The sequence below is a fragment of the Monodelphis domestica genome, chromosome 5, assembly GCF_027887165.1.
Source record: "Monodelphis domestica isolate mMonDom1 chromosome 5, mMonDom1.pri, whole genome shotgun sequence".
Classification (NCBI taxonomy): domain Eukaryota; kingdom Metazoa; phylum Chordata; class Mammalia; order Didelphimorphia; family Didelphidae; genus Monodelphis; species Monodelphis domestica.
The window spans coordinates 169,288,731-169,299,995 of record NC_077231.1 but is presented as its reverse complement, the minus strand read 5'-3'; the positions used below and the strand labels follow the sequence as shown (position 1 = coordinate 169,299,995).

The following is an 11,265-nucleotide window of genomic DNA, read 5'->3' as shown; positions in this document are numbered from 1 at the left end:
TCTTAAGTATACAATAATGTATATAGATATTATTGATAAAAATCATAACTTTTATATTTGAACTTGCAAAAAGTCAAAGAAATAATGTTAGTAATATAATGAGTGAGGACAAAACATTCTGCTCGATGAATTATTCATGGGTCAATGAATCAGGATGAGAAAAAATTATTTGGGGGATTACAGGAGGGTCGAACAGCCAGACTGACAGATCAGACATGCAGACATCCTTTTGCTGGGAGGTGACAAGTTTAATGATTTGGGATACATACTTTATAGGAAAAATGGCATAGGCTAAGGGATTAGGTAAACCTTTTACAGGGACAATAGTTAATAATGATTTATAAGATGGAAACAATGGTGGTTCTGAACAGAGTTTTCTATAGGATAATGAATCACAGATAACATGTCACCTCAACATGTCAACATATGACCCAATGCTGTACGTTCTTCTCACAGAACTCTTGTATTATTATTTTCTTGGCTGGACATACAGTATTTGTTTTTCTCATGCTAGGGAGCAGGCTACATATCTGGTAATTTCTAAGCTATAATTTCCCAGGGACCTTGAAAACTGGGGTGCATTGGGCATTCCACAGCCTTGCTGGGATGGAAGTCACTAATTTTATTATGCTGTTCCCATAATTTGTGATACTCATAATACTTTTCTGGCCACTAATAAAAAATGGATATTCTATCTTTATGATAATTATAGAAGAAAATCCTGCTTCACTCAAATCAAATAAGATGCCATAAATGGCAGCAAGTTGTATTATCACTTTAATAAATCAGATTTGGATTCAAATTCTTGTTTTGGCATATTATTATAAGACAAGTCTATTAACCATACTTGTTCCATTTTTACGGTAAGACCAAATGTATCATATTTATCCATGGCAGAGGGGTTCTTACCATTTCATATTTAGAAATACTTAGGTCTTTGACTCTCCTCCTGACCTTCAATCTCAGGACTTTGGTACCTTTTTACAATTGTGGCTCCATGGCATCCAGGAAGTTCTTCTGAGGAAGTGTAAAATGAATGAGAAAAAGAAGAGTTTGAGGCACAAGTATCAAATACACATCAGTCTACAATACCTCAGAGGGCTGAATTATATTAAAATGTAATTGAAAAATATTTAGCAACAAAAAATACAACAAACATAGATAATGTTAATATTGTCTTCAAGGGATTCTCATGTACAGTTTTCTGGCCCCATTTCTATTTGAGTTTGACACCACTAGTTTTGAGGATCTCATGATGTCTTTAAATGGAGCCAAATTGCTAGCTGACACTAAAGTTGTATGTGGAGCCTCTACTATCTTATTTTGCCCATCAGAAACTAGTGTAGCAAAAATTGTTGTAGCTGTTAAAAATAATTACATGGAGGGGGCAGCTGGGTGGCTCAGTGGATTGAGAGCCAGGCCTAGAGATGGGAGGTCCTAGGTTCAAATCTGGCCTCAGACACTTCCCAGCTGTGTGACCCTGGGCAAGTCACTTAACCCCCATTTCCTAGCCCTTACCGCTCTTCTGCCTTGGAGCCAATACACAGTATTGACTCCAAGACAGAAGGTAAGGGTTTTTAAAAAAAATAATAATAATAATTACATGGAAAATGAGGGGATGCCTATCAATTGGAGAATAGCTAAACAAATTGTGGCATACAATTGTGATGGAATACTACTGTACTATAAGAAATGAACAGGCTAACTTAGAAGGAAAAAAACTTGGAAAGAACTACATGGGAGAATGAATAGTCAAATGAATAAAACTAAGGGAACATTATATATAGCTACAGATTTAATGTTTTAAGAATAACTTGTGAACCTCCTGAGAATAAACAAAAAAATGGAAACATGAAAGATATAATCTATCTATACATATCTGTGTATCTGTGTCCTGGATAATGCCTTCTCTGCTGAGTAGGGGAAGTGGGGGGAGGGCTGAGATATAAATAAATTCCACTAATGAAAATAATAACAATAATTATTATTATACAGTGGACAAAGGAGCATTTCCTAGCAAGAGCAGCCTTGCCTCTATTAAAGGCTATAGAAGCAATTGGCTGATCCAGAAATATTGAGAGGAAAAGTATTTGGAAAATCAGATGGAACTGGTTGAACAGAAGGAATGCCTTTCCCTGTCAAAAGGTCTAGAGGTAAATGTGCCTTGTATTGGAGTTGGATGAAAAGGTAATCAAGGAAGTCCAGAAAGTATATAAGAAGCTTTGGGTCTGGCTTATGAACCCCATCTCAGAATCTGTAGCACAATCATTTATGAAGGTTCTCTGTTAGAGGCCAATTGAACTTTATCCTTCTTGACTGAAATATGATTTAAGGATCTTGCATTGATGTAAAATATTCAGCTTAGAAATAGCTGCTCAGTGTACAAGTTTCCTAAGGAATTTTTTGTTGCTTCACTTTTATCAATAAAAAAAAATGATAATTTCTTCTTTTAGATGAAATCTGTACTACATATTTGGTCCAAGAAAGCCAGAATGTTTCATAACAATTTAAAAGTGCTCTAAGTTTTTTCTTCATATCATCACACAATTTTGTTTGTTTTTTTTTTTTAATTTTATAGTATTTTATTTGATCATTTCCATGCATTTTTCATTAAAGACAAAGATCATTTTCTTTTCCTCCCTCCCACCCCCCGTGGCCGACATGTGATTCCACTGGTATCATATGCATCACACAATTTTGTAAAGAACTTTTCTTTTAATGGATTTTTCGTAACAACCTAAAAACCTGTATGTCACTACTCAGTCATATTTAAATAAGTAATTGTTAGGCATACAATGTGTCTAAATCACAAAGGGGAACACATTTTAAAATCACGCTTTTAGGCTTGCATGTAGTCCATATTAACTGAATTCTATCAGTAAGGGGGCATTCTTTTTGTCTCATTGTCTCATTAAAACCATTTTTTAAAAAATCCACCAATTACATTAAAATTTATTGATACCATCAACAAATTTGAAAAAAAAATCTCTTAAGTTTCAGTATAGACATATGTAAGCAAATGAGCATCTTTAACTATATTTGTTGCTTCATCAACTCAAAATGCAAAAATGTCATTTTTCTTAAATAATTGATAATAAAAATTCTCCAGACATGGGCAAGCCTCCTAAACATATTATCTGCAAATGGAACCATTCAAAATTGCTTTGTATTTTTCTTTTTACCATATCAATACTAGCACCAGTGTCTTTTTCTATTAAATAGAATTTAATTTAGCAATTCTATAAGCATCTCTTATAAAATATCCTGTGGAATCCACAGATATGTGCAATCTACCACATCTGCAAACATACACAAAGTTGATCTTCCTGCACCTATTTGACCACATGTGCTTACCTCTGAAGGCCTTTTAATTTTGGTAATGATGCTTCAAACCCTGAGTGTAATTCATTGCTTTCCCTAGGCCAGCATCTCTACTGCACAAATTGTTCAGCTAAGCTTCCTGGCCCTGATCTTTACAACACAATTTTCAATTGCCAAAGCTAATTCTTTCTTAATCTACAACCAAACTTTCTGGGCCTATTTTCTACTACTGACTGAGACATTTTATACTAGACAAGTTACTATATGATAATTCCTACCACTGTCACAGGACAGGGGAAACCCAGGCTACATAGATATGGGAGTCGGGAATATAGAGTGAAAATTGAACCAAATGAAAGTTGTTCAGTCTACCAAGAGAGAGAAAGTAGAAAGAAAAGGACCATTATAAAGCACTGTAAAATGTCCATAATTAATAGGCAGTAGGAGGATAATCTATCAAAAAAAAAAACACATGTAAGAGAAGAACCAAGTGGCAATACCATGAGAAAAACCACTGAAGTAGAGGAAAAAGTCTACAAGGGAATGGAAGACAATGTCTGAAGATGCTTGAGAGGTCAAGTGCACTGAGGGATAAGGAAATCAATAGTAATAACCTTGGAGAAACAAGTTTCAGCTGAAGGTTTGTATAAAAAGTCAGACTGCAAGGGAATGAGATGTAAGTGGGAGGTGAAGAAAAGTAGGAAAAGAGTGTAACAGTGAAAGGGAAAAAAAGATAGGACTGTTAGGTTACAGTTATATTCAGGATGTGGCTGAAACTGCAAATGACTGCATTCAAGTTAACCAATACCTAGAAACTGTGACATGTAATCATCCATCAGTCTTACTAAGCATCAACTGGAACTGATAACTGAGAGCCCCAAATTTTGCACAACAATTAGCAATAGTAGGTCTATTATCATGATTCTATTTCTATTCCCTCCCCACCCCAAATTTGAGTGGAGCATGGAAAGGGCATGAAAAGTTGTCAAACAAGGAGAAACAGACTGCATACCTGCCCTCCAGATGCTAATGGATTCTACAAAACTTAACAACGTACGCAACAAATTTTCCACAAAATTACAATTCTCAGAGCGAATGGGTTAGGGAAATAAATTTAGAGGCAAGAGTGGCAGATGGAATAGATGGATTCAATTAAGGGAAGGAACATCAAACAATTCATAGGAAACCTTCCTTTAATGGAACATGTTGTTTTCTCCTTGTTGCCTACAGGTAACTCCCAGTAACATTCTATGAAGTAGGGTGCACATAGAGTTCCTTGATCCCACTGGGAGATTCAGACACCCCAGAGTGAAAGCTATTATATCCTCTGTTCTGTTATCTCAATAATATGGTAAAGTAGTATGTGAATTGTGCTTTTAGCTCTAAGGGAATGCATGAAATATATTAAATGCATGATTCTCCAAACCTGTGTATCATGTGACTGATAGCTCATTTAATATTGTCATCTTAGTTGACTTAGCTTCTTTTTTTCCCCCTGATCTATGGGAGTTATTCTTCATTAATTAGACTGTTTATCTTGTTTTATAATCTTTCTCTTATTATTAATTTTTTAAATAACATTTTTGCATTAGGTTGATATATTCCCTTGAGTTTTTCTAAACAATTTTTTGGAAATGAAAGAATATTAAATCTCTGCTAAAAATGTTTTATCACCAAGACATATAGATCTGATATACCTAAAATTACTGTTTTACATATAATATTGTGTTCCTGTAATGAATACATTACATACTGGTCACATAGAACCATTCTGTTAAAAAGAATGTTAAGTCAGTATATGCTTATCTTTTTTTCACTTAAGAATTTACATGCACATACATATATATTTTGCATATATACACATATACATATATATGCATTATAGTGGGGGGTTTTCTAATTGAGATACATGGGCATAGACACAGGCAAAAGGGTGTGTGTGTGTGTGTGTGTGTGTGTGTGTGTGTGTGTGTGTACTAGCAAGCTTGTCACAAGACACAATGGGCTAGAACATTATTGGCTTTGATTCTGAGGTCACAAGCCAATGGTAAAGCCAATACGTTTAGACATTTTGTCACCTTATTTGACCTTGTTACAAAATGTCTCTCCTTTATCAATAGTAAGCAAGTACAAATCAGTCCAAGTTCAGTGATATGCTATTGTGTACAGTATGTATTTGAAATTAAGTCCTTTGTCACATTTAACCTAGTATTGTATAGCCATTATGAACCATTAAAAATGCATTTTTCCTTGACTTCTAAGGTAATTAAAATTAAATTATCTCCAAAAAATTTAAATGTCTGCTGATTTTTAATTAGATTTTTGGCTTCATTTTTTTTTTAAGAAAAAAGTATTTTGAATGTTTATGCATATGTTACATGTGAAGATTGGATTTAGCATTTCCTGTTTGTAACAATGAAGATACTTAGTTTAACAAAAATCAGGAATGTCTTGGGAACTCTAAATTACTCCACCCTACTTAGACCGGGAAGATAAAGTTGTAATCTCCTGATTTAACAACGAAGGTACTTAGTTCTCACCTTATAGTGAAGCTAGAACTTTAAACTAAGTCTATTTTTAGATCTAATACAAAAAAGTATTAAATAACTATAAAGGTTAAATTAATCACAAAAAGGTCAAGTAACTCACAAAAAGTGAACTTAACAAAGAAGTGTTAAGTAACTCTAAAGATATAATCAAATCAAAGAAGGTAAGAACTAAAAGTATGGGTAGTCCTGGAGAAAAAGCCTTTAATGTGATTGGTAGATGTGAAAATTTAGAGGAGGAGACACAAGGATGAAAGGTCTATATATTTGAGATTTTTCATCCCCCCAAGGAAACACTCACTCTTTATCTCTCTCTCCTCCCTCCCCCTCCAATTGGCTTTCTAAATTTACTTTCCAAATTTTTCCTCTCAGAAGCCTCTAATCTCCTTCAGAGACCTAGAGGCGGGGAGTTTAAAACTCCCCCTGGCATAGGCCAGGGAGGAGAAGTCCTATATCCTCTTTCCTCCTTCTTAAATTCCTTGCTTTTATATTAATTAAATTACCACAAATTTCCAGACTGACTTGGGAATTTTATTTGGTGACCATTTAAATCTAGATATAAAGTCACAACCCTAAAATTATCTGACATACAAATAAAATCTGCACTTTTCCACAAAATTTTGCCTATTTAAAATCTGAGTATTGTCTGTAATCACACACACACACACATATATATATATATTTATATGTGTAGTCTAAAAATTCTCTCAAACTTATTGATAGTTTGTTTTTACATTATATTAATTTTTGTATGTTTCTCTCCCTCCTTCCCTCAGCAAGTCATTCTGCATATTAGAGGTAGTTTAAAAAAGAGATTAAAAAGGTACTTCAGCAAAACTGACCAAAGCATCAAGCATATATGACAATATATGCAAGATTACACACTCATAGTTCCTCATTCCTACCAAAAAAAAAAGTTGAATTTTCTCAGTTCTTTTCTGGTAACAAGTTAGTTATTACAGTTATGTAGTATTCCATTTGGAGGGCTGTTTTTATAATTGTTCTTTCTGTTTACATTAGTGTAGCAATTATACAGATTATTTAACTAGTTTCGCTTATTTCCTTCTGCATCAATTCATATATATCTTCTTATGCTTCTCTACATTCTCCATATTTGTTGTTTTATAAGGCTCACTATTCATAAGGCTCAATATTCCATTATAGTTGTCTACTTCAATTTGTTTTCATCATTTCCAAATTGATAGACGTCGACTTTACATAAAGATCATTACTGCCACAATAAGCATTGCATATGCTTACCTTTCCATAGTTCCTTTAGAATTGATTATTTATTTTTATCTTTTTTTTCTTCATTGTCAATTTTTTGAATATAAAATCTCTAAGCTGTTTTGGTTTATGTTTCTTATTAATGATATGGAGCAATCTTTGAAAAGACTGTTAATAGTTTGCAATTCTTTTGATGATTGTATCTTTTGATGACTTTCCATTGAATCCTGACACTCAAACATTTATGTTAATTCCTTTCTTATATATCTATAGAGGACCCTTATAAAAAATATTTGATGAAAATATTTCCCCTAAGTTAATGGGATCCCATCCTATCCTAACAACACTGTTTGTTTGTTTTTTTAATTTTTGTATGTATCTGTTTTTGTTCATGTAAAATCTTTATTAACTGGGCAAAAATTGGCTTTTTTGTCTGCCATGCAGTTAGCCTCCCTGAATAGATTTGGGAGTTTTTGTGTGTGTGTGTACACAAGTGTGTACATAAACATACATTGAAAAATAATTATATAAATATCCTCATGTAAATATATTTACTATGTAGGTTCAATTTATGTGTATGTAAATATATAAATATACACATATAGGTACTCCTCCTTTAAAGTATTGCCCTTTTATTTGGAAAAGTTTGGAGCTGAAAGAGACAGAAAAAGTATTTTTGCATAAAGAAAAATAATTAAAATAACTGTTGGAGATTTAAGATACTGTTTCATTAGTAAATAGTTTATGACTTAAAGAATCAGAGAAATTTTTATTAGAAACTGAGAAAATGTGAATGTGTATAAATAGTTTTCAAAGATAAGATTTTGGTGGAAGAGGTCCACTTTGAAAACCAATAAATGGCTGGAACAATAGGGCATTATGATCTCTTGCAAATGAAGCATGCAATTCTTTCTAGAGTTAAAAGGGTAAAACTCAAAAAAATAAAAAAAAAATAATATGCCTATTTAGAGACTAGAAGATGATTAAGCATGAACAACTGATTTTATAAGAAATATTTGATGAATTGTTTTTTTTTTTAACTCTTATCTTCTATCTCAGAATTAATACAAAATATTAGTTCCAAGGCAGAAGAGTGGTAAAGGCTTGACAACTGGGGTTAACTTGCTCAGGGTCACACTGGTAGCAAGTGTGTGAAACTAGATTTAAACTTGGACCTTCTAAGGGCCTGGCTCTCTATCCACTAAGCTACCTAGGTGCCCCAACTGGCTGAGTTCTTACCTCTTAAGCGAAAAGGTGGGTCACCGAATATCAGAAGGTTCTGATTTAAGCCAGTGAAAAATATTAATGAATCTAGAAATTAGGAACAAAAAAATTAGGGAAGACTGGAGCTACCTAAGAAACCATTCATTAGCAGAGGCAGTCAGTTGATAAGGATTCATCTGCAAATTTCTGATTAGCAGAGTAAAGACTAGTTTATTAGAAAGCTTCAGTTCCAGCTATTGCTCTTCTGCACCATCTAGAGTTTGAGAAAGGTGAAACCTCTCAAAAATACTCATTGCTCTTTCCTTTCTTTTTGAGAAGGAAAAGCAGAAAAAGACAAGACAGGTTTTACCACTGTTTTGCTGTATAGGAATAAACATCTAATTGGATGATACAGAATTCTGTGGATTAAAGAAATGGTTAGGCTCATTTGCACTGCCCAGAAAACCAAGCTGTATAGTTTTGCTAAAAGCTCTGTTTGACTGGATGAAGGAGTATGTACTCCAGTCTGGACTGGTTGGCCTGTATTGCCCAGAAAGCCAAGATGATAAGCTTAGTAGTTCTTTGGCTTAAAATAATTGCTATTCAGGTTAAAAGGTTACAATTTCTTCCTGCCCTTTTAAAGATGAATTGAAAGAATTTGTAAATACTTCATTGGTTTAAAAACAGAAGAGATTTGCCTGACAAGAGAGTGATGAGGATCAGAAGGAAAAATGTTAGCAGAAGTTCTTGAATGCACAAATGCCATCAAAGCCTGCAGTCCAGAGCTGTGAGTCACCCCAAACACGTAGGTTTTTACTCACTCATGTATTTTGCTGCCAGATCTGTGCATGCTCACTATATGCCACAGATATTGAATATATTGGTGGAGAATGACTAATATATATCTATTGATTGTGATATATTTATCATTCCTGTATTACTTTACTATATGAATATCTGTGATATTTTTATTATTTCTTTTACCTTACTGGTAAAATAAATGGTTCTGTTGAAGTTCCAAAAGGGTCATTAGTGTGAATAGTTGTTTGGGATAAATGGAAATGCATTGAGAATTAAACTGTTAAGCAAGGAGAGTATATCCACTCCACAACAGATTTACACTAAAGATCCTGAGAATGTCAGTCAAAAATATCTATTAAGCTCCTAATAGGATCTGGGCACCATGATGGTGCCCATCTTCTCTAGGAACCTGAACCTATCAGTCTGAGGCAGGTTGGCTTAAATAAAACCAAATAGGTGTCTACACACCAAGTATCTCACACAGTGGGTGAGAGATGTGAAGCACTATAGTGTGGGTAACCAGGCCATGAACATGCTACAAAAAAGATATACATATATTCTCATTTTTTCCTTGCAAAAATATGACATATTGGAGCCTGTCCTATATTTGACAGACTCCATATGGGACCCTACATCTGGTTCCATATGCTATATAAAAATATGCATGTACCTTTACTAAGGTCCTACTTTGATACCATGACATGGGGGTGAACCCAAGTTCTCAAAAGCTATGCCAGTGAAGTGCAAGCTAGGGGAGAGAATAAGCATTTACGAAGCTCCTACTATATGCCAGGCACTGTGCTAAGCACTTTCCAAATGTTATTTCATTTGCTCCTCACAACAACCTGGTAAAGATACTGGTTTTTTCCCCTCATTTTACAGACAAGGAGACTGAGAGAAACACAAGGTAAGGTACTTACCTAGAGGTACACAGTTACTAAGGGCATAAAGCCAGCTCTGAACTCAGGTCTTCCTGACTCCAGGCTACTACTCTACTTTTCTATCCACTGCACCATCTGGAGGCCTACAGCTAGTTCTAGAAGTTTCAACCAAGTTAGAATAACTTTAGGTATGGACCAGGGAATAGATGCTGCCTCCAGATGAAGGACCATCCTAGGTAATTTTAGAAAGGTTCATTTTTTGAGAAACTCATTAGTTGATTAAAAGGTAATGCAGTTTTAGCCCCTGAAGAAACCTAATAATTAACATGGATCCAGGATGCATGGAATGGTTACATATCTACATCAAGAAAAGGAGTATCTACACTAATTAAAGTATAGGTTTACAAAAGTAACAAATGATAAGGGGCCCAGTGGTTGGAGGAGCAAGAATCTCAATATTCTCTGCCTCCCATCTGCATAATTTCATTGCAACTCTGGTATCCATACCTATGAAGATTTGTTACAGGTTTTACAAAGCAGTTATTATTTATGTCATCTCTAGTAGGAAGAAAAACTGTTGGAGGACTGGAGCAGAAAGGACCACATTTCACTGATATTATCACCACGTAGGTGGTGTTCTGATTATCAGTGAGGCATACTACTGTCATTCTATCTGGCCAAAAGATTTATTTCATGGTGGTGTTACTAAATCTATATGAAACTCTCTATAGGTGTCCCAAAAGTATTCAGAATGTTAAGGTTTACAAAGTACTTTACATTCAGCATTTTATTTGGCCCTTCCAAAAACCCTATGAAGTAGGTGTTAATATCCCCATTTTTCAGATGAGTAAACTGAGGTTCAAAAAAATGAAATTATTTGCCCAAAGCTACACAACTAGTAACTGTCTTAGGCAGGATTTAAACACAGGTCTTCTTGACTCTTGCTAATAGTATTTATAATTTATAATTTCAAAGTAGTTTTGGTAGCTAAGTGGCTTTGAAAGAATTTAAGCACTATATAAATATAAGCCATTATCAATTCTGAGAGCGCAGCCTTCTTGCTGGGAGTTGCTGGGCTCCAATTCCCTACCCTATTGGTAATGCCCAAGAGCTAAGAAGAAGCATGGGGCAGTGGTAACCAGTTTGGAGATCTACCAAGTAGAGTTTTGAGTTTTACTAGTGGATCTGTCCAATCTATCAATTGGAAAGGGAGAGTTCTTCTTTCCAAAGTCATGACTAGACCACTACTATCAGGCAAGTTGAAAAAAAGAAAACTTGCATATGAT

General features: G+C 34.4%; 1 long non-coding RNA gene across 2 annotated transcripts in view; it reads right to left on the bottom strand.

Moving 5' to 3' along the window:
* Positions 1-11,265, bottom strand: part of LOC130454576 (uncharacterized) — a 66,614-nt gene that overhangs the window by 48,988 nt on the left and 6,361 nt on the right. For both annotated transcript variants that reach the window (XR_008912240.1, XR_008912239.1), the window contains exon 2: positions 910-1,017. This is a non-coding gene — a long non-coding RNA (uncharacterized LOC130454576). The remainder of the gene's footprint in view (positions 1-909; positions 1,018-11,265) is intronic.